At 40.0% G+C, this 25,935-nt stretch overlaps 1 protein-coding gene across 16 annotated transcripts in view; it reads right to left on the bottom strand.

The window, feature by feature from the left end:
• Window positions 1-25,935, bottom strand: part of TENM2 (teneurin transmembrane protein 2) — a 617,488-nt gene that overhangs the window by 198,731 nt on the left and 392,822 nt on the right. The gene's annotated exons all lie outside the window — the stretch shown is intronic.

Genomic DNA, 25,935 nt, shown 5'->3' with positions numbered 1-25,935 from the left:
CACTGGTAGAGCTTGCAGACCTGAACCAGGCAGGTGATTATTATCTTTGTTTGTCTTTATATATATATATGCATGCACATATATATATATATTTATATCTCACTGCCATCATCAGTAACTCAATAAACAGTTTAAATGCACACAGCACTTCCTTATGACGTTTCTCCAATTACTCCTTCAAATTTTGACAGAGATTTCTTCCTTCCTAAACATATCCATCAGCACTGTTTCCTCCCAGGCTGGTGACTGTCACCTTCTAATCAGTTGGCATTTATCCTGGGATATAGAGGAACGCAAGCAGCTTTTTCCTCCCACACCAAGCTCTTCTGCAAGGTGCAGCTTGTTTCCCTGCTGAGGAGGCAGTGTGCCACCATCAGAGTTTGTGACAAACGGTGCCCTTGTGGTGCATGGAATTTACCCCCAGCAGAACAGAAGGGTCACTGAGGCACCTTTGGGAGGCTCTGTGGTGGGTCACAGGTTGCACACAGCAAAAGGGAGCAGGCAGGTGCCCCAGCGATCTCATTTCTACCTCTGATTATTTTATTAGGTTCCCATTATCAGCTTGCACACCTGAACTGATCGGTGTGGAGCTGCAGAGCCCCTTTCCACGCCTGCTCTGGCTGCCCTCGTTATTCCTCTTCCCAACAGAGAGGGATTCATTACTCCATGCAGCAAACTGACTCGCTCCAGCCCTTTGCTTACAGCTCCAAACCTGTCACCACACAGATTATGCCACTATTTCTTCCCTCCTAAACTGTTTGACATCACAGCTTTGATGAACAGGGGAAGGAATAGGGGGAAGGAATGGAACACAAACTGTTAAAATGATTATTAGAAAGCAAAGAATCCACAGGGAGCATCACAGCTTCCTGAGGCCGCTGGAAATTCAAACATTTCTTGTTTAATTCCCATTTATACTGAGAAGTTTTCAAGCCAGTCAACTGAGAAAATTAAAACAAAACCTATTGTTTACAGAGAGAGCACCTGTAGAGCAGCCCATGCTCTGCAGCTCTCTGGACTTCACTCAGCTCCCTGCTAAGAAAAGGGAATAATGTTTTTAAACCATCATTAGCTTTCATTCTGCGATTCCCCTTCTGCTGCCACAGTATTCCTCTATGTAAATGGCATTTATTTATTCATAGGCACCGGCATACATTACTTTTGTCAAAGCCGGTCTCTCCCAGCCTGTTGTCTCTGTGCTCCTATAAACGAACTGGAAAAGCAATTAAGATTCGGGATTTGGGGCGGGGGCAGCCGTAACGCGATCCCCGTGTGTGACTGCAGCTCTGGGCACGGCGAGATAAGCCAAGTGACACAGATGAAAACAAATTGTTGATCCCTACCAGAGAGCAGCTAGGCAAACAATAGCAGTAAAAGCATAAATGTCAATTTGGAATGATAAAGGATACAATCTAAATGTAATATGAGAGGCCCCCAGACAAAAGGGAGAAATAGAAATTACGCATTACCCAAGTACCAGATGCAATAAACAAACAAATATGTAAACACACGCATGAATATGCATATGGAAAAATTCAGATCACTGGATTGATGGCTAAAGTAGTTAGATTTTAAAGCAAAATACTGAAGCATCTTTAAAAAGTTTGACTGCTAGATTTGAAAGACAAAAAAAAAAAAATCTTATTCATACTCCCAGTAATTTTATTTAAATTTTGAATAATCTGCAAGTGCCTCAACACATGCTTTCCTCTACATTCTACATTTGCATATTAATGACACAACTGTCCATAAGACACAAACCAATGCCAGGAGACACTTTCCTTTCTCCCAGGAAGCTGGCTTTTTATCTGCTGAAAGAACTGTCAGAAGGGTTCTCTAATTGCTTTCAGAATTTCCTCTGCCTGTTCCCTTCATGTTTTCTAGTCCCCTACAGCAGTTTGCCAGATGAACTATAAGGTTTCAAAGCTCATTTAAATAATCTTATAACTATTCTAGCCCTGGTGAAAGAAAAACCCAAATAGTTTCATCCAAACTGTGACCTAATAACAGATCAGTTAAAAGACCTACCCAAGATTTACTTCTGACAGTCTACCTGATACTGTTGGATGAACCAAACGTTTATTTTGCTATGGGAAAAAGTTTGAGTTTAACTTAATGAAGAAAGGTCACAAAGGAAATTATCAAGAGCTATATGTAGGAATCAGTGTGTCAAGCACAGCTCTGTACACAAAAAAATTTCACAGTGCCACTATACTGGGAGAAAACTCATTTGAGGTTTCGAGCTGTATCTGGGGTTGTCCCATCCAGCTGTCAACAACAAGTTCTTGATGCAAGCACAAACCATCACAAAACCAAATTAACCAAAAAATGTGCATATTCAGACCCCCAGATCTCCCCAGAAACACCTCCAGCTGTGACACAAGTGATGCTGCACCACGTTGTGCATTTCAAAAATGACCCAGCCCAGGTGCCTGAGGTGGTGCCATGCTCAGACTGCAATAATAAATGATGCCAGTGGCCATCAGCACAGCTCCCTGCCAACCCATATCCCCCTCCTTATTTAACATCTCAAACTCCTGCCTTCAAACATTTAGAGATGAGAGGAGGTGCAGGAAAATGAAAATGTACATTTTATTCCTCCAAGTCTGAAATGCAATTCCTATTTGAAATACAGTCCCCAGACATTAGGTGAATGATTTTAGATTAATAAAAGATGGCATTACTGCTGCTGTGTTTGAGTCCTTCAGGAGGCTCTCTATAACTAGGGGAAGTTACTGTTCAAAACTCTGTTATGAGGCAATTATACTGCCTGACATCTAACATCTTGCAAGGCAATCTCACTTTTGGGCATTAAGAATTAGCTGTGCTAATCTCATTTTATGAAAGACATAATATTTTCCTTTCAAGTATTCTTTTTAGAAACATGAGCTGCCAAATCTGTCTTCTAATCTAAGGTTTCCATTCACAACTATTCTGTATTCTACTCATGTCAACTTTGTTTTTATTTACAAACAAACAAACAACACTGATTCTTTGTATTTTCAGTGTTTTAATTTTTGCTTCTATCCTAGAAATATATTAAAAGGAGATTTAAATATGCAATAGAGCTGTTTGAAATACTGCATCTGTTCATCATCATTCCAAGAAAAAAAGTATATTTATTTTGTAAGCATTCTATTATTTTCTGCACATGGAATTCTTAATACTTGCCTTATTTTTAAAGATGTAAATAAAAAGATTAATTTCAATGTAGCTGTTCCTCTGCCATTTTTCTAAAGATTAATAAAACTGATAAAAGAATTTGAATGACAAAGGAATATATCAATTTACATGTCTACCAATATTTCGACAACGTTCCATCTGTACATACACCCCATACACTACAAATTCCACCATTTATCAATCTTTTCTGTGAATATTCTGGTTTTCTCCCTCAGAACACCCCTAACAACCTGGTCATCATTCTACAGAAATTGCCTAGCCTTGCTTTGGGAGGAGTCAGGTTTTTCCTGGCAGAGAGGCAGCAGGAACGTTCTGCTTTGCCTTGCTCAGGAGAAGAAAGGAGCATTGTGTTTGAGCAGCACAGGCAGGGCTGTGGAGGTGCAGTGAGCACTGGTGAAATGCTCCCTGCCATCCCTGTGCCCATGGGCACCACAGCTCCACTTGGCTGCCCAAATTCCACATCTGCAAACACTCTGCTGCCAGGATCACAGACAGGCTCTCCTCTCTGCCCTGCCAGGGGGGCTCTTCCTCTAAACCCTGCCTGGGACAGGCAGTAACACAAACTCACAAACATCACATTGTCCAGGGCACCTGAGAAGAAATGCAAACAAAATAATGAGAAACTGGCAGCAGCAGCCTCATGCTCTCCCCTGGCTGTCTCTGCTCCAGGGACTGGTGATGGAATCACCCAGAATGACCTGCAGGGTGATGGAATAGGCAGGAAAGCCTGGAAGGGAAGGGGTTAACATGGTGCTGCACTATTGTAAAGCAAAGGTGACTCTGAAGAAGGGGAGAGAATGATGGGGAGGACTCCATGGATATCAGAAGGCTAATTAATGGCTTTATTATACTAAACTAAACTATATGCCTTTCATCTAAACTGCATCTGCCAAGCATTCACTCTGCTCACGCTGCCCTGAATCTCATGACTGTCCCCCAACAATCCCCACACACACTCCAGGCTCTGACAGGCCAAGGAAACAAAACACCATCAGTTTGGGTAAACAATCTCCATATTGCATTCTAGTTTGGCACAACACAGGCACAGCAAGTGATAAGAACTGTGTTTTTGTCTGAGGTTCAGAGAACGTGAATCTCAGAAATGCTTGGGAAGAATTGTGCCTTGCTTTTCTCTGTGAAGAGAAATGTGGCAGCACTACACCTCCTCAGAGAGCTGCAGTCCTTCTTCTTCATCCTCTGCAGCAGGGAGAATCCCCTGAATGTCTGAGGATCTCGGGGTGGCTGATGCTGCCATTTATTAGTCATGAAAGGAGGGAGACAAGGACTGAGAGCTAAAAAAGATTGAGGATGAGGAGCTGGGAAATGGAAAGCTGTCAGTCAGGGGGATGGAGCCAACCAGAGAACACAGCAAGGTTCTGAGAGAAACGAGACAGAAAGGCAGACCCGACAAAAGGGAGAAAAGAGATATTTGGAGTTCCCAGTAGAGGAAAGAAGGACTAAAAACTATTGAGAAAAGTGAGACAAAAACCCAAACAGGAAAAAAACCTGACACAGAGCCAGACAAATTAAAGGGTGGAAATCAGTTTATGAGAATCATAGAAGATGAGCAAGGGAAATGAGAATTAGGATTAGACAGAGAAGCAGAATGTGCACTGAATAACCAGCCAAGCTGGAAAAGGAGCACCAGGAGCAGGGTGGGAGGGGTGCCCTGCTGCCCAGGTATTCCCAGGCTGGCCAAAAAGCTGATGGGGCTGGGGCAGAGCAGGGCTGCAGCTTCTGGCACAATGGGCACAGCCAGCCTTATTCCTGAAAATCAGAGGCTTCTCCAGGCTTGATTCTGCAGCTTAGGCTTCAGATCCTTTAAAGTTCTGTGTGTTTTATTTTCTTTGGCCATTTTGTTGTAAAATAGAAAATTACTCTCAGTGAGCAGAGACTGACAGCTTCAGCTGGTGAGCAGGAGCTGTGGCCGCTACCAAACAACACACAGCTATTAATTTATTTGGGAGTTATTCTCATTATTTCTCAACACAATAACGTTAAATGAGCTATGTACATACACTGATGGAAGACAGACTTCACAGTTTCTGTCAACAGTGCTGTATGTGTTACAAGTTCGAATTTTTATTTGAAGTTTCCAGAGCTGCTTTGTTAGCTAGAGAGTTGATCTCAATTTTCTGTTGACACCAAAGCAGAGCAGATTAACTTGGAAATGATGCCCAAAGCTTGAAGTGCTGTTGGATCATTTGTCCTTATTGAATGAAGGCAGATTTCTGCATTATATTACACACTGCTGCTGATGCCACAGTTTTAAATATTGTTCTTTTCATCACTCTTTGTCAATTATCCTACGTTCAGAGTGTTTTTTAACTAAATAAATATTCGTGTGTGGTGACTGTCAGCATTAGTAGGAAAGTCCTGAAAAGCCAGCTCATAAATGAAATTCTGACTTCAGCAAATTCATTCTTCTCAGATAGCTACATTTCCAGAACAAATGATCATCTCTAATATCATTACCTGAACATAGCAAACCTGGATTGTAAAGGATCTTGGCAGTGAATGATGATAGGCATCAGAGGCTTAATGTTTAATTACTGAACAGAGTTTTGTGGCAGAATATTGTGGTTGTTGCTATCTGTCAGGGAGAAGTGATTCATAAACTTTGCTGCCTGCTCCTCAAAGGCACAGCTGGTGGGAATAAAAAATGGACAGCTATTTATGGCTGAAAATCCCACCAGGAAATGTCCTGAAACCCACATGAAAAATAAGTAGAAAATTTAATGAGAAGAGGATGGTGTATTCCTACACACTGCGAAGCACAGAACACAAAGAACACAAATTAGTTACTGATATTCCCTTGGACCTGTGTGTTTTAGGAGCTAAGGGAAAAAAATTAGTTCTCAAGATAATTAACAAAGGCATCACACTTCTCAATGAAGAGAGTGAAGCAAGCTGAGTTTGGCATCTTAATACCCTCTCAAAGTAAACTGTGCTGGAATAGGATAAAGGAAAGGGAGAATTGAAGAAGATTAAAATGCTGACTTTTTCTTTTGCTACAAACAGCATGGTGAGCTCTAAAGGAACCAAAGGACATCCCCTGTAACCCAGTGGCAAAGGTTTTGTGGGGAATGGCAGGTGTAGGTGCCTGGCTCACAGACCTAATGCATTTTTTTCTTTCCAGTCTGTTCTCTTTTGTTCCAAATCATTGAGAAAGCTGAAATATAGTGAGTTAAAGACCCACAACCCACCCCAAATAACTGGAGAACAAAATTTTTCTCCCTTTACCCAGGAATGCTCCAACAGAGATTGCAGGAACAATCAGAAGGGCTGTGAGTGCTCCTATAGGCACAGCAGCTCCCCAGGCTGAGGCTCCCAGCAAAGCAATCCTTCCAAAACCACAAACTCTGAGCACCACAATTGAGAATGTTCATTTCAGAGACAATTTCAACAGGCAATAAGGTGCATCTCTCATAGCTGGATGTGCTGAGCATAGTAAGAACAAATGTTTGTCATGGTGGTTCTGAGGGTCCTTTTCTATTACAAGCCTTTTATACTTAAAAAATGCTCTATTTAAAAAGAAAAATTCTGCACTTATCAGTATTCAATTGTTGCTTTGTGTGCATGGATGGCTGCATACATGTTTAAGAGTGAAGGCAAAAAGAGGGAGCTTAAATGGAGATTAATTCATGAAAATCTGAAGCTTGATTTTAGATATTGGATACTCATTTAAATTTGTCTGACAGAGCTCTGTTCTCCACTCTCATCTGTTTCAATCTAGTTAATGAAATAATGTTTTATATAATAAATAACAGGGGAATTAAGCCAAGGAGTTAACAGTAAGCACTAAATAATGAATCAATGCAAGTCTGGCACATAGCTTAAAGTTGTTTGCAAGAGAAATACATCAGACTTGATCTTTAAAAGGGAAGCAGAGCCCTGAGTTACTTAGGAAGGGTCATCTCTCCTATTTTATATCTGGTGATTGAAGGCCCTGTGATTCTGCCATGGCTGCAGTAAGAACTGAACCATTCACTGATAACTGGAAGAAGGAAGAACAGTAGGAGGTGAGAAGAAAGAAAAAAACAAAACCAGCACAGAAAGGCAAAAAGTAGAAGAGATAGAGCAAAGTACAGAGTCCATCAGAGGAAGGACCAGCAAGAGGCACAGTGAGGCAGGTGCTCCAGAGAGGTCTGTCACAGATATCTTTTCATGAAAAATCCTTTCCTTGGGATTTTTCCTCCTGAGAAGCTGAGAGGCCTCAGGAACAAAATGTAAACAATGGTTATCTGCTGCTGTGGAATGCAACAGGTGTATCTGTGATTGGTCTCATGTGGTTGTTTGTAATTAATGGCCAATCACAGTCAGCTGGCTCAGGCTCTCTGTCCAAGCCACAAACCTTTGTTATCATTCCTTTCTATTCTTAGCTTAGCTAGCCTTCTGATGAAATATTTTCTTCTATTCTTTTAGTGTACCATTAATGTAATATACATAATAAAATAATAAATCAACCTTCTGAAATATGGAGTCAGATCCTCATCTCTTCCCTCATCCAAGAACCCCTGTGAACACTGTCACAGAGGTCAGCAAGGAGAAACAGTTTGGACTCACACATGAAGAGAAGGAAGAGCAGGACATTCTCCAAAGGAGACCCTGACAGTGGATCCCAAGCAGAGCTCATTAGAATCTCATCTTTACACAAATATCTCTAAGAGTGCAGCTTTCCAGCTGTTTTTGCAAAGTGCAGAGTGCTGCCAAGAGAGGAGTGCAGCCCCTCTCTTGCAGCTGGCAGGTGACAGCAGCAGTGTCCCTTGGGTGACACCAGCTCTCCAAGGGACCAAACCCTGTCCCAGGCTGGCTGAGCTGCCAGGCAGGGGCTCTGAGGACACAAACACAGAGCTGCTGGAGCTGGCACCAAGGCAGGGAGAGCCTGAAGCCAGGAAAGGCAGCTCAGTGTTGGGCTGATGGCAACCAGGGGTGAAAATCAGACACCAAACTAAGGCTGTGCCAGGCTTTGTACGTGAATGAACTCTTCTACAGCTGCCTGTGGCACTCTCTGAGTAATCACAAAGATTCTCTTGACCAAACATCATTTTTAGCCAAGTCTGTCCTGCATTTTGGCAGGTGGCACACACATACAGGTAACAACCCCATGAAGCTGTGCAGCACTTTGATGAGAACGAGGTACTTTCTAAACATGAATTCATTTCAAGTCAGAGCTGTCAGTCTCCTGTGGAAGTGACATCAGTCACTCCTTTTTGGGAGGGACAGGGCTGTTCAGCCATGGCTGCTCACAGCAAGGAGCTCAGCTTGAGCTAAGGCAGGGCTGACTTGAGCTGCCAAACGAAGGCAATGTTTTGCCCACAAGTCTCAGCTCTGGTGAATAATCAAAAGCAGAAGCTCTCAATGCAGGCATCATTACTGAGACACTTGGAAAAGGGGGATCTTTGGAAAAGCCTGGATCTGAGGCTTGCTGCTTGTCAGCACCGCTGATGAGCCTGAGTCCATCTCCAGGCTGGTGCATCTCAGCCCTGGGCAGGAGGGAGCAGGGGCTGAGCAGGGTGGGGAGGAACTTCTGCAGCAGGGCTGTGTTCCTGCATGCTGAGGGAAAGAGTAAAGGTCGCAGGGACAAAACAAAATAAAACAAAATGGGTTTATAGCCAGTTAAATGAAGGGGAAAAGGTTAAAAAGTGAAAAATGTTTTTCCTTTTAGAAAATGTAAGCGCATTCTTCTGTAGCTCAGGTAGGCTTTTTACTGCCTTTTACTGTAAGTTACAAATTTTGACTGAGTTTCTTAAACACTGACCGCTCTGTAATCTGCTCTATTAAAGAAAATTTAATTGATATAAGTGACAACACAGCACGCTCCCTAATATTACCTGACTGAATTGATCAGTTTTGAGTGTTCCATCACACTCCCACCCCTCACTGGGATCCTGGCCCCTGCTTTGCCAGCTCTGCAGGGCTGTTTCCCAGCTGGAAAAACTCCAGTCAGGCTTCCTGACCTCCAGAACACAGACACCAAATGGCTACTCAGAAATACCTGCAGACTTCCATGTCCACGGTTTAACAGGACTTTAAAAAACCAACCTTGTCGCAGAGAAAAGGACAGAAAATGGGGTTAGGCTGAATTAATGAATCAGTTTAACTTCTGCAAGGAAAACAGGTTTCTAGTCTCCCTACTTGCTTTCAGATGGCTGACTTCCATAATACTCTCTATAGACATCACCTGGATTTCTGCACCTTTTCTCAGTTTTAAACTTTCATTACTTCCACAGAAACAAGCTCTGTCTAAGGCTTAAATTAAATAAGAATTACTTATGAGGGAAAAAAAAACCCACCAAGAACCTTTCCTACAAGTTTTTATAAGATCTTAAATGCTCTAAAAGCAAGGTTAGAGCAATTTGCTGTTGATAGACACTGAAGAAATTAAGTCATTTGAGTTAAACTGAAAATAAAACTTTTCCATATATTACGCTTCCAAAAATTTGTATCAGGTTCTAATTTGAGAAGATTGTAGAGAATTTTTTTTTCACTATCCAATCCAAAACTTCATTTATGACATAATTTCCTTCTAATAAGAAATCTGTTACATATCTGCAATAACCACAAATAAAGATGATAAAATTAACCTCAATGCTTAATAGTAATCTAAGAACAAGCAACAGAAGTGTTTCTTCAAACAGCGTCCACTAAAAATAATGGTGTTCCTCTCTATATTTCTGTTTGTATCTAGTTTATTCTCAAAGCAGTTTCAATAATTTTGAAACACAGCAAAACCAGAAAACCACCAAATTTCTACTTGGAAAACATTACCAAAAATCCACAGGAAAATCTCCGAGATGTTTCTTAGAGAAAATTTCATCTTACAGAAAGCCAGCACTGCTTCTTATGGCTTGGATCCTCTCCCCTGCTATTTGGGCACAAAAACATTTTTACACAAGTGGTGTGATATATTGTTTTCCTTTACTTCAAAAAATAAATTCTAATTGTATGGGTGAACATTCATGCTCTGTGTAAAAACATGCAGTTGTTCTGTAGAGAAAACAGATAAGTAATAGATGACAAATCTTCTCAGAGCACATTTTTGATGTGTAATGAATGTTTGTTTAAAGTGCTTCGTAACAGCATTTTAATGAGTCTTTTGCAGAAAATTTCCTAAAACACAGTGAAATTTGAGCAGTGTAGCTGTGTATATGAAAAAAACAAACCTGACAACAACACCCCCACAGCCAACCCCCCCTAAATCTTACCCAATGCTGTCTCCCAGGAAATTGTGACAGATTCTGTGAGGAACCTGGGTCCCGTGCACATTAGAAATTCCTTCCTGCAGGGTTAGCAGGTGTGGGCTATGTCAAACAAATTTATTGCAGTCTGTGCTAATAACCAAAATTATAGAAAACCTAGATGAAAGTGCTCTGCATCCAGCTAATTTGAAGCTACCTTATGAGACAATAACAAGCTTCTAACAGTTTCCCCCTTTTTTAAAATACACTAATTATGCTTAATGTTCCCTGTCGCATTAGCTTTCATGGTAATTATATTTCAAAACTTTTGCAATTAGGGTACAGTTAATATTGTGGAATATTGCAATTATTTTTCATTGTGACACCTCTATTGAAAACTGGTGGCATAATGATCACATTGTTCAACTAAATCAGAACTGTAGAAATATGGCAAATGAACCAATTATAGATTATTATTTCTAATTACAGATAATGCCCTTTTCCTTGCTTTGTCCAGAACAATTTCCCAAATACCCAGACTCTTCCTAATTTAAAAAAAAATACCCAACAAACTGATTTCTCCACCCTAATTATTCTTACACACATTCTGATATATTTATATTTATTTGTCTATATTTTGTGATTATATACAGTACATTATATACTTACAATGTGTGAGCATGGACAGATGTGGACAGGCACACCAACACATACAGACATAATTTAGGTTCATACAGGTTCAGTCAAGTGCAGCTATAAATGCATTTCAAATGCACTCTGCGGCATTTCTAATTCAGCCCCACACAACATTTCCTTATTTCTGCTCACCCTCCCTCTTTAATAAACTCAAGGGCTTTGGCTCTCTAACCTTAACCCTCCTGCTCACATTTCCATCATTAAACCTAAATATCAACCTCTCCCCATTTACAGACTGGGTTCTGTTTATTGGTGCTGAATGAGCTCAAGCCCTTGATAAATGACAACAGCAGAAATGCCTAAGAACTAATATATATAATTGTGAAAACGTGAGGTTCACTCTGGGGTTTTGAAGAGCTGCTTGTAATTAAACCAGTCTATAATTTGGTAGGACAGACCACTATTACATAAAAGTGCTTTTGGAAAAAAGACAGCAGAGGAGTTGGAGAGGTACTGCTAAAAAAAAAAAAAAAAAAAGCAGCCAGACAGGTAATGGGAGACATTCTGTTATTTTCAATACTTTAGCAATTCTGAGCTTAATTATCATTTACCATTTACATTCTTCATATGGAATTTTAATCAACGCTCGCTTAATTAAGTTTTCATTTAAATTACACTAAACCAGTGATAAATAAATCAACGATCAAATCACTGACTTCAAACAGAGAAGACCTTTACCAAATTCCCTGGCTTGCCAAACCCCACCATCTGTACATTTCCCAGCTACCAGACTAATGAATTTCAAGGTTATATTTCCAAGTGTAAGATAGAATTTCTGGCCAGCATCAGACAGGGGAATAAAGCGTGTATGAAATGCTTTCCCATCATTTCTGACATGAAAAGATCTGGGGACAACTTTACGTGACTCCTTATTCCCTTCAATAAAGGGCAACATAAGACTAAAGTAAAACTCCTACAAAGATGATTTCGGGCAGAAATCTGAAAATTGCAAATCTCAGCTCATTCAATACTGTGGAGTAAGTTTTTTTTTAAGAGCAATTGCCTGAACAATGAGCACATTTTCAAAATGAACTATAACTCTGTCTCCTCTGACCCTCTGAAACTCTAAAAGCTGATTTGAGTGATTAAATGACAGCTGCAAGTCATGAGAAATCTGGCACAGAATATAATTTTAAAGAATGCCTCAAAGTCCTGCCATCACTAATGTCTGTCATCACCCACCTTTCCATCATTTCTTGGCTCATATTAATTGATTTTTTTTTTTAAGTTTATGTGACTTATTTCTCTGGACATAGCATTTCTCATGCAATTTTTGTTCCCATTAACTTGAGACACAGTCTCCACCATCTGCTGGGCACTGACAAAATACAGGATAAATAAACCGTGCAGGGGAATGTGTTGCTTCCTCTCTGGGTAACAGCATTTATTTACCTGGATGGATGGGAAGGAGAACATGACCATGGGGGTTATGTTCATGTATAACCATCCTCTATAATGACACAGCAGAACTCTATGGTGCTCTGAGCCACTGACATTTAAGTATTCCCAGAGTAAGTGCCAATGGCTATTTAGGAGCTTTTCCAATATTCAAAAAAGGGATCTAGCTTCACTGTCATTAAAAACAACAGGATTAAATTGTATTTTTTTTTTTGTCTCATCTTTGAGAAAATTCAACCTTTTTTTTCCCCCTGGTGATTCAGTATTCATCAATATTGAATGTGTAACATCTCATAAAAAGGATCCAACCAAGCTCAACAGAAGTGAAGAAACCTGAAGTTTGTTTCTAAACTCAAAAACTTCATAATACTGTCCAGACTAATAAATAATATTTGCAGTGGACCAGTCAGTAAACCTGCTATTTCAACCTTGCTTATCTATTAATTTTTAGATCCTCTAATAAGCTTTTAACACTTTCAGCTAAAAAAAGTGACATAAAAATGTATTAAAAACTCCTTAAGGTTTCCATCATGACAACACAAAAACAATCCATATTCTGATATGCATCACCTGCAACTATGAGTGGGTTTAGTATCCTTACATCACATTGCTAGCAGTGAGAATTCAGCTATGGAGAATCCTTTCAATGGAGATTGCCACATGAAAAAGTGCCAAAAGGAGCACTAGGCACCGAGTTAGAGGCTCAAACAAGATTTAAGAACAAATAAAAGCAGGCGAGCAGTTTCATTATGTGAATTTTGATGAATAGGGTGCAAACAAGAAATCATTAGAGAGCCTTTAACCATCATCTAATAACACAGATTAATAAAAGCAGCTGGGAGAGCTGTAAGAAAATCAGTTCCCTTTCATTTCATGGAGCCTGTCAGAGCAGGCTGAGCCCAGGCACAGCTCCTTCCCCACCTGAGCAATTTGCTCTGAATGTTCTCCATCCCTGTGAGCTCCACTCATTGGAATATTCAGCAACATTCACAAAATATTGTTGTTAAACTATTCAATTAACCATGTCTCATACCTTCAACAGATCCCAAAGTGCAAAGCAAAGGTGGAAGAAAGCATTAAATCTTATGAAAATATGAAGTGGGCAGTTTCTACAGGAGCACAGTGGCCTGGAGAGCCACTCATGGCTGGGCTGCTAAGAGAAGCTCCTACCCAGTGATGTTTGGAGTGGCATCACCACCCACAACAGAGGCTGGACATAGTTAAAAGAATTGAGTGGGTATTTATTAAAGGCCTTTAACAGGTACACTTTGGGCAGTCAAAAGCCTGGCAGAGGCTACACCCAAGGTGGATGATGGTCATGAGTTTTTTAGACGGATAGAAGTTTGGTCCATATGCTTATCAGGGGTTGATTGTCCAGTTGCAGATTCAGGGAATGAAGTCACATTGCCCCAGTTCACTTCTCCCCCCTTAATTAAATTTTGTTTGTACTTCTCAGGGCCTGAGGCTGTGATGGTGGCCTTGGTTCCCAGGCCTGGAAGGACTGTCCTGTCTGCCCAAGCTGTGAGGAGAGCTTGCTGACACTGCATGGAGTTGTACACTAGTGCAGGGCAGGGTCTGAAAAACACAAAAACTCAAACTTGAGGCATTACCAGGTCATTTGCTCAGTGTTTGCCCTGCAGTGCAAAAACAAAAGCAGGCCTGGAAAAGGAACACAAATCTAACAGTGGCTCAGACTGGAGACTAACAGGGGGAGATGGAGAGAGTTTCAGCTAGAAAACACATGATGGGGTTAGAAAAAACAGGGAAGATCTCCTTTTTATCTTCTCTTTACTTAATATTTTTCTAGTTTTGATAACAATAAATTGAAATCAGAATCTTAAATAATACAATTTCAGAACAGTGCTCAAACTTTTTAGGTGCTTTCTCATAAAACCATCTGAGAGCATTTTGTGGAAATGAGAAATAATTCAACAGCAAAAATTTTACTCAGTTTTAAACCTAGCGGTCATATTTCTGTAGATCCTCTCAATATATGCCTATAATAACAGAATTTTTCATTAATCAAATGAACTGAACAGATTGGTTATTAAAAACAGTTCAAAATTTAAGATTTGCAGAGAAAAGAGAAAGTATTTAAGGTGGATATTCAAACATCCCCCAACAACCTGACACAAACAGGTATCCAGGTCTCCTACCCTTTTCCTCAAACCAAACAAACACCAAACCAGCCATCCAGATTTTGCATTTGTGCCTGTACATCCCTTAGGAACTTGGAATTTTGAATCGAACCTGCCTGTTCTATAAAGAAAACACCCCTCTATGCTATGCTGTCAAGAAACCAGTGGATGCAGAGGCTGCTGATCCAGCAGGATCCAGCAGCAGCCCTAATTTGCTCAAAGCCACGGAGATGTTAAACATGAAGCAGCTGGCACCGGCTGAAGCCAGCGCGGCCCTCGGTGCTCCCCGCGAGAGCCGGCGGCGCTGGGGGGTTCCTGCTCTCAATGAGCAATTGCTGGAGCTCCCCACAATAAAACTGCCTTGATAAAGAGCTGTGAAACAGCACCAGTTGCTTTGTGACAGCAGGATATTAATGGAAATTGTTCCAAAAAAAGAAATTGAAACAAGAGTCTCTAATGCATTTGCGTTTCTGGGCATGATCTCAGAGGGACTGAGGAATCCAGGCTGTGGAATGCTTCCAGCAGTCAACAGCAGAAAATAAAGAGAGGGAAATGATATTTAGAGCTGGCCTGTAGTTAGAAAGCGAAGGAAGAACTAGGTTTTGTGGCCATCTATGTACACCTGGATGACAACTGCTAGTGATTGGTGTTAGCCCTTTCTCCTGTAGATCCTTTGGAAGGATGGCTGTGCCCCTGGGACATGGGCTGGCCTTCAGCTGCTGGCAGGGCCCTTGGGCAAGGGGAGTTTGCTGCCAGTCTTGAGTCTTTGCCTTAGATGAGTTCTGTAAGGACAGTCTCTCACCAGCCTCTCTGCAGTACCAGAACCTCCAGTTCTCGGCCTGCTCATACACTTCACTGTCCACAACCTCCTAATCCCATCTTGATTTCAAGCCAGTCTCAAACTAGAAATGAAAGTCTTGGAAATACCTCAATTTCTTCAAGGCACCCTGTTTTTCTCTTTACCATCTTCTCCAGCTGCACATAACACTCACAAGTGTAACTGATTGGCCTTAACATGTCCACTAAATTAATGGATTTTAGAATAAATAGCTGGTTTCTGCTTAGTGCCTGCTTCAGACCACAAGGAGACAAACTTTTCACAAATATCTAATTGAATCTTGCTACATTTTTAGCTGAAAAGAGATAGAGAATGAAGAGACAGACTTGGAAAATAAAGAAACATTAGGGAATTAGTTTTTGAAATTCAGAACCATTTCATTTTTAAGCCAATATTTTCACCTTTCATTTTGACAGTTTACGTGTTTTTCCTGTTTTTAAACCCACACTGAAAAGTAAACCACAAAGGTTGAAATTAGAGTGAGAAAAAACCTCATCCACATTCTCCTGTAGATTGAAGTGTTTCATATTACTCTTCCTAACCAAATTTACTGACTGGAAAAGCCCAGATTTTTTCCTTCATCCCTCCTAAGCCTTATCAATAGTGTTTTTATTTTTTTGGCCTCCATGTTACTCTGTTATGGTTTTACAGCAAGTTTTTTCAGGTCAGCTGGAAATGCAGGTGCCAGGAGTTGATGAAACCTTCATGGCAGAGTAACAAAGGTTTTATTTGCCCAGTCTCAGCCCCTGAGAGAATCACTCACAGCCATCCTCTACCACTTGAGTTCCAACTCACCAGACTCTCTCAACTTTTACAAATTATTATAATTATTTTAATTTTAAAAATTACTTCAATTAAAATTATTTTTAAGAAACCTGAAGCTCACAAGCTAACAAAGATTTTACACCTTTCCATATTTGCTAGTGACTACAATTGACAGGTTTCTGCCAAGTAAAACAATTATCCACCTGTTTGCAGGAAAAAGTATTAACAAACATGCTCAACACTGCTTTGTTAGGTAGAACATTTCACACCTCATTACTTAACTGAGGAGTTAGCCTGGTGTTCAGCGTACAGAATTCCTGCTGATTCCAGTAGAATAAGCTATTTGCATGCCCCAAAATAATTATCATGTCATATACATTACAGATTTAATTAATTCACAACACATTATTAAAGTCCAGATTTCTGAGTTCTTCCTGAATCAGGTGGATTTGCAGTTGGGACTTCCCATTTAATGCCATACTAATAACTGTTCTCCAGGTCTGAAGACCAAGAGGGACCTTTTGAAATAAGAGAGTCAGTAATTCAACAATACTGAACTTTTCTGTTATTACAAATGGAGCTTTTGGGGCAAGGCAATTCACAGCAAACCAATCCCTCTTTTGCAGATTTTTAAAGATCTATCAGCACAGTAAGAGGCCCAACTTTTAGGGGTTTGGGGTGTAAAGGTTTCTATGCCCACAGATGATATTTTATAATTCATAAAAAGTCATTCTCATTTTCTACAGTATTCTAGCTATTGCTCCTAAATTAGCAGAGCATCAGGTACAAGGAACCCTCTCAAAACAACCCAATTTCCATACTAAGCTGCCAATTTTCCTTCCTTTTGATTTACTAGGTTGCTTTTTTTTCAGATCCAAACTACACAAGATAAGCACCAGTTATCACTACAGTCGTAGGGATGCTGTTTTGGTTCTGCTTGTAGGTGTGCATTTATTTATTTATTTATTTCACAAACCATTACCCCTGACATGAATAAAAGGAGAGAAAAGCTCAGTTTCTGAAGATCCCACTGTTGCAGCCCCATGACACCCAGCACAAGTGCATTAGACAGAAAGGAACCATTGTACAGGAGCAACGTGTGAGACAACACCTTGGTGGGGAGAGGCAGGGATCCAAGGAGAGAGGAGTGACAAATAGCATCCTGCATGGATGGAAAAGGTCACTGCAATAAAAGCAACCTGGGGAACTGGGAGCACGTGAAGCCTTGCTACAGACTGGAAGAAAACACAAAATCCAAACAAACGGAACAGAGCAAGAGACAAAATTTCCTTCAGACAGAACGAGCTGTGGAATCATTTTGGGAGCTGATAAAATGGAGAAAGATTCCCTCTATGCCTTGATGTGAAATTATCTGAAAATTAAGCATTTACTCAGGCCAGTAATTAACTTCTACAAACGTTCAAAGTCCTCGGCTTTCTGTGTAACAATCTGTCAGAAACATGAATTATGCACATTTGCCATGTAATAAAAAAGGCAGTGTTTGGTTGATTTCCCTCCTTGAGAAAAAAAACCCTCATCTGTGGTTTTAGTCTGCAATCATTTCAAACACTGTGGGAATTACAAACTCCACAGGAACTGGATCAGTTCAAGACTTGCACTGGATTTCCTGACTTTTGTGCACCAGGGCAGACACAGTGAGAGCCCAGAGCATCACCAGAGAGCCCTTCCAAGAGCACACTCAGCTCTGAGTGCAGTCCATCTGAACATCTGCTGCTTCTCCCAGGAGAAATCTGTGTAAAAATGCACCAAAATAAAGCAGCTGTTTAGTGGAGGAACCTCAGATTTTTATTACATTCCCACTGTAGCAGTTCCTGCAGCTGAAGTTGAGGCTGAGAAAGACAAAATCCCGGTCTGCAGAAGCACTGAGCAGAAGACAGGAGTCATCCTTACAACATGGCTTATGCATTTGAAGAGCTGGGTTAGGAAGCAACAGGAAAGGATAATTTGCTTGGCTGAGCTCTGTTTTCAGCTGTTTTCACCAATCAAGCTGTATGTGCAAACCCTCTTAGGGCGCGGGCTCCCAGAGGGCAGCAGGGCTGCGGCAGGGAAACACAAAGGAAAAATATTCAGAGTAAAATGACAGAGTCCAGATTTCTTGCTGTTTATGCTGAAGGGATGTTGCAGACATGCATGGGAGAACTGCCAGGCAAAGAGTAAGGCATTAATAGGGCAAGCAAAAAAATAACACTGAGAATAATTAGAAACCACTGATCAGTTTCTCCAGTGATGTGCAGAAGTTTCCCAACTCCTTTACTTCTTAAAATAAGACTGAGTATCTTCTGAAGGAAAAAATCCTAATTTGATTGATTTAATCGTGCTTTACATGAAGACAAACTCAGTTTCTGGAGATGTTAATGTGATAAATAGGTGGCATATATTTACAGTTTGCCTGATAAGATGCTAATATATATAATCATATTAGAAACCGGTATCAAAACTGTAAATCCATTAATGTAATTTTATAACTAGGAGTAATAATTAAGCACTAGATAAATGCACAATTTATCATTTAAATAAACCAGAAGTGTATGGCATATCAAAATCAGAAAATCCATAAGACAAGATATTGACTCAGATGAAAAGTGTCTCCTTGCTTTCAAGTGTTTATAATGGCACTTATTTGGATTTATGGGGAGAAAAAAGGAAGTTATTAAACTTTCTGCTGTTACAAAACCAACCAACTAAGCCACCCACAGAACCTTCTGTATACAAATATTGCAAAATATTTTGAAAAAAGGATACCCTAAATTTTAGGTTCTCTACTTTATAGCCATGAAGTGCAAACAATTTGTATACGCTCAACTCGTCACTTTCAGTCAGCTACAATATTGTGTTGGAGGCACCTAAAAACATGAAATGTTTTCTACATGTTGCCTTTCCACATAAACAGCAGCACTATCCACTGTGGAAGTTGTCAGGACTGTGCCACTGCCAGTGAAAGGGAGATGCAGATTTAAAATACTGTATCAAAAGAAAAAAATATTGAAAGCATGAAAAGTTCTTCCCACACAGCATCACTTACAGCAGGGACTGTTAGCAGGAACATTTTTAGCCTTTTCTACACACAAAGGAAAAACACACAAACAGCATCTGGACTCAGCATACAAAAGAAAGGAAAGAATAAAAAAGATTTTTCTGCTTAAAATTACAGTATTCTCAGTGCCTTTCAGTTTTCAAGTGAGGTACCAAGCGTAGGCACTGATTTTCTTGGTGCAATGACACTGAGCAACAACATCAAGCCTTTAAGCTTCAAAAGCTTCAACAGCTTTCCAAAGTTTCCCAGTTACTGGTGGTGTCTAAGAAGCTGCCACGAGACAGAATAAGCATTGGTAATGAGAAAAGGCCACAGCCACTGAGGTGTGTCCCAGCCATCAGGGAAGCTGTCAGAAAACAGCAATACACAGAAATGTAAAAATGGAAACTTGGGAAGTCTGTGCTGCAGCTGATTGCTGGGGGGGCTTTTATTGCTACAGAGGTTCCCAGTTCAACACATTTACAAACCTTAAACAATCAAAAGCAGCTTAAAAAAAAAAAAAAAAATATCTGCAACTCTCAAAACCATGATGAGCTAAAAAAAACCCCGTAAACAACAGAATTCAGGTCTGTTCTCAATTCTGCAGCTTTTTGTAATTCATTATCATTTTTATTACCGCAGAACCTTCTGTTTGAGATTTGATTGTTGTTATTATGAATTCATAAATTAATAAATGGAATGTTCCTGCCATATCTTACTATCTGGAATCAAGTCTTCAGGCAGAAATTCAGACATCTGCAGGCACCATCAACACAGGGTACAGAGATTAGCAGCAGCAATAATATCAGTAGTAGTTGCAGCAACATGGAGCTGATACTTTAGAAAAAGTACACCCTTCAGATTCAGTGGGAACACATTGGTCATGCTGTTCCCTCCATTTCTCATTCCAGATCTAAGCTCTAAAATTAGACTCTGCTCAAGAGATGTAACAGAATGGGAATGCAACTGGTCATTAAGGATTTAGAGAAGTATTAGAAACAAATTTTGAAAAAAATTATTTGTTTGAAGGCCTTGCTGCTACAACCACACACTGTTTAAACAACACATGTACAGAGACATTCCTGCTTACAGACTCAAATCTAGGCCTGGGTCTATAGCAGAAACAAACACATAATTTACTTTTAATTTGGAAACGGAAACAAAAATATCAGTCTATCACCCTTTTTCTGCATTGCTGTAAAACATCAGAAGCAAGTTCCTTATGGCATTTCCTTGAGAATATATTGAGTAAGAGCCACCCTTTCTCAGGAGAATTGCAAACACAGCTGCAATGCAGGGCTGCCTTTTGGAGACAGTTATAGGAAAGCACAGGAAATAATTTAGGAACCCCGGGCCTGGAACTTTAACTGATTTTAACTGTTGCTGCCCCTGACAACAGTTAATTTGTCAATAACTTGACAAATTCTACAGTGCAATATTCTGAAAGATGTTCCAAAAGATGCTCCTGAAATCTCAATCAAATACAGCAGCTATGACAGGAAAGTGATGGTGGAGGAGGCCAAAATTTTCTTTCGGATTGCTGTTCCTCCCTACCTGACCTCAGAAGGGATGCACAGAGATCAAACAAAACCAAACCAAAAGTAAACAAACACAAGAACCAACAAGAAGCAGCAGAGTAAAACAACACCCTCTCTCCTGGCCCCAGCTGCAATATTGATAAGGGGAGGAAGATTCCAATTCCTTTTCTCCCCCATTACCTACTGAGCTATCCAAACTCTCTTATTTATTCTCTTAAGTAAAACAAATGCAATTGTTCATGAGGATTAAAAAAAGGAAATAAATAAAGCTATGGATTCTCAATATTTGTGGCTGCCAATGTATTTTCTGTCCTGTAGGTTGACAGGTACAGAAAATTGAGGTTTCCATTCAGTAGGGGGTGATGCTTCATCATCTGAAGGGATGCAATCATTTTTCTATAGGATTCATTTATTTCTTAAAGATGACAATAGTTCTGCATTTTGGTTTGCATTATAGAGTAGAAACTGGAAATACTTCTTTATTTGATGCCAGATTGTAAGAGGGCTATAAAACAAATACTTCCAAGCACTCCCAGCAGAGAATCTAAAATAAGTTCTCCAGCTACAGTGTATTAATGAAAGCTCTGGCTTCTTTCAGAAAAGATTTTTACAAACTTGATTAAACTGCATGGAGGTGGTGGTAGTTACACATTAATAATAATCAAATTCTATAGACAGGTAGTACCTATGGAACACAGGAGATCCATCTAGATATTTATACTAAAAATAATGAATATTGATATTTTATATAATATTTCCACACAACAGGCTCATAGGAAAAAGGAGTCTTATTCTTTATCCCAACTCTAACTAAAAGACAACACTAAAGAACAATTATTTCCTTCAAGCCAACCTGTTTCTCTTTCCTTCTCTCCTTGCTGCCAAAAACTGCTTGTGAAAAAATCAAAGCAAACCCTGCCTTCTGAGCAGTGTCCAAACAACTCCGTGGGCTGATATTGTTACGCTGAGCCAAATGCTTTGTGTCACTGTTTCTGAGCCAAAAAGACACATTAACACCAAAAAAATGGGTACCATCCCTCCTTGCAGTTCAACTTCAGCAAGTTCTTGACAGCAATCATGACAATATCTAAACCACAGTTCGGAATTTTCCAAAATATTCCAGAGATCATTCTGCTTCTACTTTCTCATTGTTGGAGTGGTTGAAGCTGATGAAGGTGTCAATTACAGATCCATTATATGAAAACCTAATGTGTGAGTAGGTCTACCCTGTGTCTTTTACTTGGACTGAAAAATGAAGGAACAAACAAACAAATTGGTTTTGTGTTGTGAGTTCAAAGTTTGGTTTAACAGCAATAAATCCTCTCTAGTAAAGGCAAAAGTGCAAACAAAAAAACCCCTTCTCTTTCTTCCACAAAAGGTTGAGAACCAGCCTGTTATATTGTATTTTGACTGAAGCCATTAAAATGGCATTTCAACAAGCTGAGTTATATTACCAAAACAATTATATTAAACACATACAAGAAGAAGAAATAAACCTGTCCTATTGTTACCTGTAGGAAACCATCTCAGGAATAGGTATGGCAGGAACTGACCTTCTTTTGAAAGGGAAAAGAAAAACCCACTAACTTTTCATGGCTAAAAGGTCTCATTTCCTTCTACAATGTTTGTGTTTTTCCAAATACTATCAGCAGGTGCACTAGATTTCAAAAACCTCTTGTCCTTCATCACATATAATTGTGCTGCATATTATATTAAGAAATACAAGCAGAGGAATGTAAGTGATGGGAGTTCAATTAAAACCAGCATAATATCTCGTTGCATAGAAAATGATCCTGCAGCTGAAACAGGTTCTAATGAGAGAAAAAAGGAATACATTTCCACATATTTTTAATTACATAGAACTTCCTCAAACATGATTTTTAATAATATATTCCATTAGGTTAACATCATAGTTAAAGAAAGTGCATTTTCTGATTTCATTTCAAGTTTGATTTTGAGCAATTATTGTGTCATTGTTCTGCAGCAGAAAGGTTGAATTCATTTACTGGGTGGTTATGCTAGTTATGATTGATGTCGCTTCTCCAAATGATAAACCAATCACCCCGATAATGCAATGTCATTTTAAGAGTGCTATAATCACATTTCTCTCAAACTGGGAGTTTCTGATGATTTCTAACAAAGATTTATTGTAGATTAAAGGCCTTCATAATATCAACAATAGATGGCTCATTTGATAGAATATTTGATTAGGTAGTTTTTTCAGACAAATTATTTTTTTCCATATATATTGAGCACGGTTCTTGTGAAGGGCACAGGGCAACACATGGGGATGAGTGGCCCCTCACACCCAAAAAGGTTCATCTTAAACCTGTTGAGGAACACAGGTGAACCTGTGTTCACCTGTAATTACAGAGCTTGAAGCAAGAGAAGTACCCAATCAGACAAACAAGAGGAAGCATCTATAGTGTAATTAGTAGATTACACTATTTCATGTTGTGTATTCATATTCAATATGAATATTTCAAATATTTCATATTCAACATGTACTTTGAAGACTGGGATAGAAATATTTAAAGCAGCAGCTAGAAAAAGCTAGCAAAAAGTTATGAATAATTGTCGATTATCTGGAATCTAAGCCTTCCATATAAGCATCTACAAATCTTCCTTTTTAACCCAAGCCCAAATTTAAGCAAAATATTTACATTTAATTACTGTCTCTCAAATTCAAATGTCTGGATCTATATTGCTAGGTTTCCAAAGGAACTAAAAAAATACACTAAAAAATAATCAAAAAGAAAAATAAAGGAACACAAAAAAACCACAACCAGAGCATGGTCAATGTTTTCTTGTCATGTAGATAGTAAAAGCCACTCTGAAAATCTTTCAAGGATAATGATAAGCCACAAAAAGTAGTAACTTTCTCCAATTTAATGTATAAGTCATTATCTGTCATATTTTCTTATAAGCTCTAAAACGAAACATTGTGAGAACTAAAGAAAAAAAGTGACACCACTAGGAAATGCTCATTATTTTCCAGAGGATCCATTAAGTCCAGAATAACTCATGCTACAGAACACTCTGTGGTGATCAAGCCATTATGCATGTGTGCATAGTAAAAGATATTTTAAAAGGACACCTACATCTTACACTCTGAAAATTAAATGTCATTATATATTATATTAGTGTTTATTAAAGAAGTAAATGGGATGTGGGGAAAAAAGTTTTAAAATGTAGAATAAACAAAGCAAAGCAAATCAGAGGATGCCAGAAAAGTTCCTTGGGTCAGCCCACAGAAACAACTGTTAAGCACAAAGCTTTTCAGGATACAAAGAAACAGTGATTATGATTTAAAATGAAACATAAAGAGCTCTTCCATCAAATTTTCTGACGTTGTTTTACTGCCACTTCCTTCATTTGGTTTCCTAAGAAATGCCATGCTGCTTCCCTCAGTCCCAGCAGTGGCTGTAATTACTCAAGTATCCACCAAGCCTCTTTTTTAGTTCACATTCCCTGACCTTGATTTTCTTCTCCTTATTTCATCCCTCTCCCATTTACTTTTTCCATTCCCCTTTAAAATCTCATCAAGTGCTTGATCCACCACACCTTTCAGACAGAGTCCTCTCACCCTTATTCCCTCCTTCAGCTGCGAGCATTCCCTGTTCTGAGCTCTGAGACAGGCAGGCATCCTCCCTGCCCACAGGTAGTGATCCATCACCAACCAGAGCTGCTTTCCCATGAATATCCCTTTACATTTCTCTGCCCTGAGGTCCCCTGTCATTTTATTTCCCTGTTACTTGGACTCACAGGTGCTTTTGTCAATCTCCACAAGCTGACCTTGTTCTTAGCACCCTGCCATCACCTGCTTTCCTACTCCACCATCTTCTCTGAGTATTTTAATGTCTTGTGAAAATTCACTGGGGAGCTCCAACTTCTGCTCACTGTCTTTCAAAGAATTGCTCACCATGCAGGAACCTTCCCTCTCACCCTGTGCTAGGTTAAATGCTTCCTTGAAGGCATTTAGTGACAGATTTTGCTGAGACCCTTTTGAAAACACAAAGACCCTTCAATCAGCTGAATCACCCTTTTCCAGAAATGGCTGAGCCCTGCAAAATCCTCTTGAATGCTTCTAAGGCATGAAACTACACTGCCTCAAGAATGAATCACACCCACTTCCTGACCCCCCTTCCCATTTCCATGGCTTCTACAGGGCTGTCCATTACAGATTTTGAGACCTGCAGCTCCCAGATCACCTGAAATCTCTTAAAACCCCCTCAAAAGTGGCATAATATTTTCCAATATGCTCAAGGAGCAAGGAAGCACATTCAATTTCTGAATTATTTGTTGTCATTATATTGCAGGGGTTCCCTATTGTTGTCTCCTAATTGGAAGAGTTCCATACCTCCTTGGTGTTTCTCATGGGCATCTCCTCACAGCACTGACTCTTTCTTCTTCACAAAGCAGCCACTGACTCCAGTTCCCCTCTCACCCAGCCACCCCACTCTGTTACAGCATCTTCTTCTCATTGCTCACAGCTGTGGCCTGTTAAAGCCAGGCCTGTTCCTGATCTTTGATAATTGGCCCAGCTGCAACTCCTTAGGGGTAAGATTACTTTCCATACTACCTTTATTTTCTTATATTCTATCCTCCTACAATTATTATTTCGTTGTGCAATGATGTTTTAACATGCCTGAACAGGGTTAAAGGATAATTCAGGATGGAAGGCGTGCCAGGAGGTTCAGCACATGTTGCAGTTGAGACAGCCACTACACACAGAGTATCATCCTACAATATCAGAAGGCTTCACACATCTTCCCTTCTTGTTCTTCAGCCCAACCCTTTATCCCCTCCTGTTGATGCCCTGCCCCTGTGTGCCCTCTGCTCCCTTTGGTGGTTGCTCAGTGCCCCTGGGCACTCCAGGGCTCATTGCTGTCAGTGCTGCTCACAGCTGTGCCCATGGGGATGGGCTGGGCCAGCCCCACTCCAATCACCACAAACTCTGTGCCCACAGGTGCCCAGCCCAGTGCCCTGCCAAGCAAAGGCAGCTCTGAGGTCAGAGCAGGTAGCTCAGGATTTCAGCCAGCACATTCTCAGAAAGCTCCAAGCACAGAGGCTGGACAGGCTCCCAGGGCCACCTGCTCTAACCCAATGCTTAGGGAAAAATTATCCCTAATGTCCATTCTGAATGTTCTGTTTCAAATTCTGC

The sequence above is a fragment of the Melospiza georgiana genome, chromosome 15 (genome assembly GCF_028018845.1).
Source record: "Melospiza georgiana isolate bMelGeo1 chromosome 15, bMelGeo1.pri, whole genome shotgun sequence".
NCBI classification, from domain to species: Eukaryota; Metazoa; Chordata; class Aves; order Passeriformes; family Passerellidae; genus Melospiza; species Melospiza georgiana.
The sequence above is the reverse complement of the archived record's forward strand: the minus strand, read 5'-3'. Positions and strand labels throughout refer to the sequence as shown.